We start from the raw sequence: 7,833 nt of genomic DNA, 5'->3' as shown, positions 1-7,833 counted from the left end.
AACAAAACACCAGTAGCACAGGATCTTAAACAGTCACTCAACCAATGGGATCACATGAAGCCGAAGAGTCTCTTCATGGACAAGCATACAATAAGCAAAGCCAATAGAATACCCACAGAATGGGAGAAAATATTTGCGGGTTATCCAACTGACAGAGGCCTAATCTCTAGAATCTACAAAGAACTCCAAAACCTAAACTAAACAATAAAAAGTCAAGCAACCCATTCACAAAATGGGGCAAAGAGCTGGACAGGCAGTTCACAGAGGAAGAAATACAAATGGCACTTAAGAAAATGTTCATCAGGTCGTCTTCCTGCCTCGCTGCCCCATGTTTCATCTGGGAAAGTTTTCCCTCCTGCTGATAGCAAGATGTCTTCAGAAAATGCCAAAATTGGGCATCCTGCCCCTAGCTTCAAAGCCACACCTGTTATGCCAGATGGTCAGTTCAAAGATATCAGCCTGGCTGACTATAAAGGAAAATACGTTGTATTCTTCTTTTACCCTCTAGACTTCACTTTTGTGTGCCCCATGGAAATCATTGCTTTCAGTGATAAGGCAGAAGAATTTAAGTAACTCAACTGCCAAGTGATTGGTGCTTCTGTGGATTCTCACCTCTGTCATCTGGCATGGATCAACACTCCCAAGAAACAAGGAGGATTGGGACCCATGAACACATTCCCTTGATATCTGATCCCAAGCGAACCATTGCTCAGGATTATGGGGTCTTGAAGGCTGATGAAGGTATCTCCTTCAGGGGCCTCTTTATCATTGATGATAAAGGTATTCTTCGGCAGATCACTATTAATGACCTTCCTGTTGGCTGCACTGTGGATGAAATTCTGAGACTAGTTCAGGCCTACCAATTCACTGACAAACATGGGGAAGTGTGCCCAGCTGGTTGGAAACCTGGCAGTGATACCATCAAGCCAAAAGAGCAAGGAATATTTTTCCAAGCAGAAGTGAGAACTGGGCCATTTTAGTGCTCTTTTTTAAATTCTTTTTTAGTACTCCCCCTCCCAGGTTAAAAACAACAAGAATGTGGTGCGGTTGGAGAAAAACCTTCTCTGATGGGTTGGTGAGGTCAGTTTGTTCTTCCACTGGTGGGAATGGCCTGAGCTGTGTTGTAGGGCAGACTGTCTAATGTATATTATGCATCAGCAGTCCCAGTGACTTTTGTAGTATCTATTAAATTTGAATTGAGATCTTGAAAAGAAAATGTTCATCATCCCTAATCATAAGGGAAATGCAAATTAAAATAACTATGAGATTTCACCTTACCCCAATAAGGATAGCAAACATCAAAAAATCAAAGGATGTTGAGAAATAGGAACCCTCATCCATTGTTGGTGGGAATTTAAGATTGTACAACCACTTTGGAAAGCAATATGGAGACTCCTAAAGAAGCTGCCTATAAAGTTACCAACAAACCCAGTTATTCCCTTACTGGGCATGTACTCTAAAACCTTCCAGCCTCAATTCAGAGAGATTTTCTCAACCATTTTTATAGTGGCTCAATTCATAATAGCTAAGGGCTGGAATCAATCCAGGTGTCCATCGCTAGATGAATGGATTACTAAGTTGTGGCATATCTATACAATGGAATTCTACACAGCAGTAAGAAAAAATGACACAATGAAATTTGAAGAGAAATGATTGAATCTGGAACAGATCATTCTCAGTGAATTTACCTAATCACAGAAAGATAATCACCATAGTCTCACTCATCTACAGCATCGAACCTGAATCTACCCAAGATGCTAACATACCCTGCAAGCATCTCGAGGACCAGACAATAAGGTGGGTGGTGAGGGACAGGGTCAAGAGAAGGGGTGGGGGACACAAATATCGACCCAAATAGCAATGGTACCATAAAATTCTACATCCTAAAAGGCAGACCTAATGGTTGAACCTTCACCAGGACCTTAGAAGGAACACCTGAGTCACAAGGCACTTGAGAGGGTAAGATGAAAACTGGCCTTAATCTTCTACAGCTTCTGTCTCTCCTCTCTCTCTTCTCTCTAACTCTTTTATATTACTTACCTTTTTCTTCTTTCTCTTAGTGGACACTGACCTATAATTCCCAGTACCAGCAGGCAGCTATCATCCACAATCAGCTTTTGATCAGAGAGACCTACAAGGTTTCCTAAAAGAATGACAAATTTCTGTCAGAGTACTTGATGACCCACCAAAGTGGGTAAGACCATACTGCTGAAGACACCATATGTATTTGACATGTAACATGGAGTGACATGGCTGGAAACTGGAAGATAGTCAGTTCCCAGAGAGTCAGTGCTTCTAGTGGCAGAAGGTGCCACATGGGCGACTGGGGGAAAATGACCAATATCTGTCCAAGCAACTCATGGTCTAACCTACTTAGCAGCAAATAACCTGTCTTGATGCTCACACAAGTACAATAGTGGCACTCAGTGGAACGTAACCCATAGCTGGAGGTGGGAAACAAGTCAGATCCATATCCAAACATGAGTCTGTTCTTCATTATCAAGCTACCACCAATCATGGGCTACAAGAGGGCCTACACCTATTAAATTCTCTTTAAAAAATATAAGGGCTATCCCATTTATCTGGTGCTAACATTACTCTCCATTGGAGAACCTGTTTCTCTTTTTCAATACATGCAGACCTTAAGGAGAGAACCACCCCATCATACCTCAAAAAGGCCCCAGCTGAAACTAAAAATAATTGGAACTAAATAATTGGAAATAAGCAAGGGTGCTGTTTTTTTGGTGAACCTGGTACCAACACAAGAGTGATGGATATCAACAAAGAGAAAAATCAAGTCCTACCAAATCTGATATCCAGAGACACAGAGGCCTCCCAACACCTCATCACTGAAGCAGACCCAAAATGAACCCACCATGGCTCAGGGAAATTTTGCAGATGAGGGGTCAGAAAGATTGTCAGAGTCACACATTGGGTCATGATACACAGAGACATTTCCTCTTACTCATAACTGTGGGCTAACTACACAATGCATAACCTATATACCTCAACAAAGAGGAGCCAGGGGGAAGGGCTAGGACATGGAGGAGGCTAACAATGGTGCCAACTTGACTACATTCACTGAGTACAAAACTAATTAATAAAATAAAATAAAAGAAAGGAAAGGGACATGAATTGGAAAGGAAGATGCCAAGTTAGCCCTATTTGCAGATGACATAATCCCATACATAACTGACCTGAAAGTCTCTATCTCAAAATTTCTAAAATAAGTTAATTTCTTCAGCAAAGTGGCAGAATACAAAACCTACACACAAAAATCAGTAGCCTTTCTATGTTCAAAGGACAAATTTGCAGAGAAAGAAATCAGGGAGGGTGTCACATTTTCAATAGCAACAAAGACAATTAAATGCTTTGGAAGAACACTAACCAAGGATGTGAAAGACCTATATAATGAAAACATAAACACACTCAAGAAAGAAACTGAGAATATGTGACCATACTGAAAGACCCCTGATACTCCTGGATAGGTGGAATTAACATTGTGAAAATGGTACTTCTACCAAAAACAATATACAGATTCAATGCAATACCAGCATCATTCTTCTCAGAGTTAGAAAAAATAATCTCAAAATTCATGTGGAATGGTAGCAGACCTCAGATATTCAAACATCCTCAGCAAAAGAAACACCTCTGGAGGTATCACAGTACCTAACATAAAGTTATATTAAAAAGCCATAGTAGCAAAAACAGCATGATACTGGCAGGAAAAAAGAAAGCATAAATATAGACCAATGAAACAGAATTGAAGACCCAGACCTTAGGTCAAATAACTACAGCTACTTAAGCATTGACAAAGGTGCCAGTCATATAGACTGGAGAAAAGATAGCATCTTCAACAAACAGTGCTGGACGAATTGGATAACCACATATACAAAAATTAAGCCAGACCCACTCATCTTGCTGTACACAAAATCAACTCCAAAAGGGTAAAGATCACAATATAAGACCTGAAACTCTTCAATTACTGGAAGAAAAACAGGAAGAACTCTCAATGATATAGAAGTGGGGAAAGATACCTTAAATAATACTCTTGTAGCCCAGGAAATTAAACAATCTCTCAACCAATGAGATCTCATGAAGCTAAAAAGCTTTTACACTAGTATATCATTAGCAGAGTCAATAGATTGTCCACAGAATGGGTGAAAATTTTTTACCACTAACATGGGCCTAGTATCTAGAATCTAAAAAGAACTCAAAAAACTAAACAACAAACAATTAAACAAACCACTCAAAATCTGGGGGTAAAGAACTAAATAGGGAGATCTCAGAGGAATAAATACAAATGGCTAACACATACTTAAGAAAATATTCAACATCTGCAACCATTAGGGAAATGCAAATTAAAACAACTATGAGATTCTGCCTTTCTCCAGTAAGGTTGGCAATTATTAAAAAATCAAAAGACAAAAAAGATTTTAAAAATTTAAAAGGTAGGGCTGGAGAGATGGCTTAGCTACTTGTTGAGGCACATACTCTGAAGCCTAAGGACCCTGTTTTGATTCTCCAGGTCCCATGTAAACCAGATTCACATGGTGACACATGTGTCTGGAGTTCATTTACAGTGGTTAGAGGCCCTGCTGTGCCCATTTTCTTTCTTTCTTTCTTTCTTTCTTTCTTTCTTTCTTTCTTTCTTTCTTTCTTCCTTCCTTCCTTCCTTCCTTCCTTCCTTTCCCTCCCTCTCCCTCTCTCTCTCTCTCTCTCTCTCTCTCTCTCTCTCTCTCTCTCTCTCCCCCTAATAAATAAATAAAAATAAAATCTTAAAGAATCAAGACAACTACTGTTGGTGAGGATGTGGGAAAAAAAATGAACCCTCATTCACTCTTGGTGGGAATACAAACTTGTCAAGACTATGGAAATCAATATGGAGATTCTTTAAAAGGATGAATATAGAACTACCAAGAGATCTAGTTAACTCCCTTACTGGATGGACATTTACCCTAAATGCTGTGTGCTTCACTACAGAGATATTTGCTCAACCTTGTTAAAGCTGTTCAATTTATATTAGCTAAGAACTGGAATCAACCCAGTGCTCAAGATTGGATGAATATATAATGAAATTATGGTACATATACACAATGGAATTCTATTCCACAATAAGTAAAAATAATAGAATGAAATTTGTAGTAATATGGATGGACTTAGTACGGATCATACTCATACTCAACAAACACACACAATCACTGACAGACAAATGCCACATATACCCTCACTCAGCTGAGGTTCCTAACCTAGATCAGCTTGAGTTGTTTGCATACTGGATAGGCAACCTGAGTCCCAGATAATATATGGAAGGGAATTGGGGGAGGGAAAAGAGAGAGTGGGGGAAGAAACATAAAACCAAACCTAAGATGAACTGGTATGATAGAAACCTTCTCCTTGAAAGTAGACAAAAAGATATAACCCTCGACAGGAGTACAGAGACAGTGCCCAAACAAAGGATCCTGGAGAGGATGGAATGAAGCCTAACCTTAAGAAATTTTAGCCCTTGGGCTGGAGAGATGGCTTAGCGGTTAAGCGCTTGCCTGTGAAGCCTAAGGACCCCGGTTCGAGGCTCGGTTCCCCAGATGCACAAGGGGGTGCACGCGTCTGGAGTTCATTTGCAGAGGCTGGAAGCCCTGGCGCACCCATTCTCTCTCTCTCTATCTGTCTTTCTCTCTGTCTGTCACTCTCAAATAAATAAATAAATACTTAAATACTTAAAAAAAAAAAAGAAATTTTAGCCTGATCAGCAACTCACAGTATCAGAAATAGGTACTATGCACATTGATCAGAGAGACCTACAAGGTCCCCAAAACAAGACAGGCTTCTGTCAAAACACTTGATTACTTGCCTGAGGTAAACAGTAGAGCCCTATTGCTGAAGACACCATATGCTGCCAACACAGAACACAAAGATACCTGGCTGGAATCTAGAAGAGAACTGGTCCCCAGAGAGTTAGCCAGTTTAGTGCTAGAAAGCACTACATGAGCAACTACAGGAAAGTGACCAACAATGGTATGAGAAAGCAAGGGTCTAAGCTACTCACAGGCAATCAACCTGAAAAAAAGTACACAGCAGTGAAATGATGGCACACAGCCTTGGTGGATAACCAATGGCTTTCTGGTTGGCTATGTGATCCACTAAATGGAAAGGAACTAATATCTGGAACTGGAAGCAGGCCTAACTCTTTTTTTTTTTTGCCTCATGTTTTTAAATTTTTTTTTTATTTTTATTAACATTTTCCATGATTATAAAAAAAATTCCATGGTAATTTCCTCCCTCCCCCCCTACAAGGTCTAACTCTTATGGAGACAAATATTATGCTCTCCAGTGTTAAGCTCCCACTAATCTTTGGCTTAAAGAAGAGCTACATCCATTAAACTTTCCCTAAATTAATAATGCTTATCCAGTTCAACCTATGCAGACTTCACTCTCCACTGGAAAATCTTTTTTTCTTTTTGAACAGGTAGTGAAAACCAAGGAGAAAAACAACCCCTCATGTTTCAGTCAAGGTCCAGGGAAAACCATAGAGCAAGAATGGGGAAACTAGCAAGAGTGCTGCTTTTATGGTGAACCTGACAATCATTGCTAGTGTGAAGGAGACAGGTGCTGTGGAATCTGAACACATACCAAAGCAGAAATCGAGACTCCTAAGAACCCATCACTGAAGTAGACCTAAAACACAGCCATCAAGGCTCAGGGAATTTTGCAGAAGAGGGAGCAGAAAGATTGTAAGAACCACAGGTTGGGATGTCATGCTCAGTGGCATTGCCTCCCCAAATAACTGACTGGTGCTCCCATAATGCATAACCCACAACCCCATGGGTAATACCAGCAACACCACTAAGAAGGGCCCCTTGTAGAATGGGGGCAGGGAAGAGGGAAAAGATGGTGCAAACACAAAGTTTGTTCTTATTAATTTTAAAAAATGAGAAACACCACATAGTCTCTCTAATATGTAGTTCCTAACCTGAAACAACTTGATCTGATTGTTAACATTAGTAAATATCAGTATCATTGATATGGAACTTGAATGAAGCAAGGAAAAATGGAAAATGGGGAGGAAAAGTAGGAGGGGCTAAAAATAGATCTACCATTAGATCCAGCTATACCTGGACATGTACCCTAAAGACTCTACTATTTTCCACAGAAACACTTGCTCAACCATATTCATCACTGTTCTATTCATAATAGCTATGTACTGGAATCATCCCAGGTACCCATCAACAAATGAATTGTTAATGAAGATGTGGCCATATACACAGTGGAGTTTTATCCAGCAGTAAAAAAGTAATAATAATAATAATAAAATTTGCAGTTGGAAGGATGGATATGGAAAAAAAATCACACTAAATGAGGTCACACAGGCTCAAAAGGACAAAAACCATATTTTTGCTCTCATGGTTCCTATACTGGAACAGGTTGAGTTGCTTATAAGTGGTAGTAAGCATCAGGAGTATTAACATAGAAGAGAATGAAGCTAGGAAAAAAAAAATAGGATACAAGAAGAGGAGAGGCTACTCAATAAGCCAGTGAAGTGATAGAGAAAGGAGAAAAGAAGGAAGGAAGGAAGGAAGGAAGGAAGGAAGGAAGGAAGGAAGGAAGGAAGGAAGGAAGGGAGGGAGGAAGGGAGGGAGGAAAATAGAAAGAAAGAGAGAGAAAGAAAGAAAGAAAGAAAGAAAGAAAGAAAGAAAGAAAGAAAGAAAGAAAGAAAGGAAGGAAGGAAGGAAGGAAGGAAGGAAGGAAGAAAGAAAGAAAGAAAGAGAGAAAGGTTAGAATAAAAGAGATGGAAGGATCTTTGGGGGGGTAGGGGAAGGGAGGGCAGGGAGGAAT

General features: G+C 39.9%; 1 pseudogene; it reads left to right on the top strand.

Moving 5' to 3' along the window:
• Positions 1-342: 342 nt before the first annotated feature.
• LOC101600360 lies at positions 343-984 on the top strand (annotated as a pseudogene).
• The last annotated feature ends 6,849 nt before the right edge of the window (positions 985-7,833 follow it).

Source organism: Jaculus jaculus, chromosome 9 (genome assembly GCF_020740685.1).
Source record: "Jaculus jaculus isolate mJacJac1 chromosome 9, mJacJac1.mat.Y.cur, whole genome shotgun sequence".
Taxonomy (NCBI): domain Eukaryota; kingdom Metazoa; phylum Chordata; class Mammalia; order Rodentia; family Dipodidae; genus Jaculus; species Jaculus jaculus.
The sequence above is the reverse complement of the archived record's forward strand: the minus strand, read 5'-3'. Positions and strand labels throughout refer to the sequence as shown.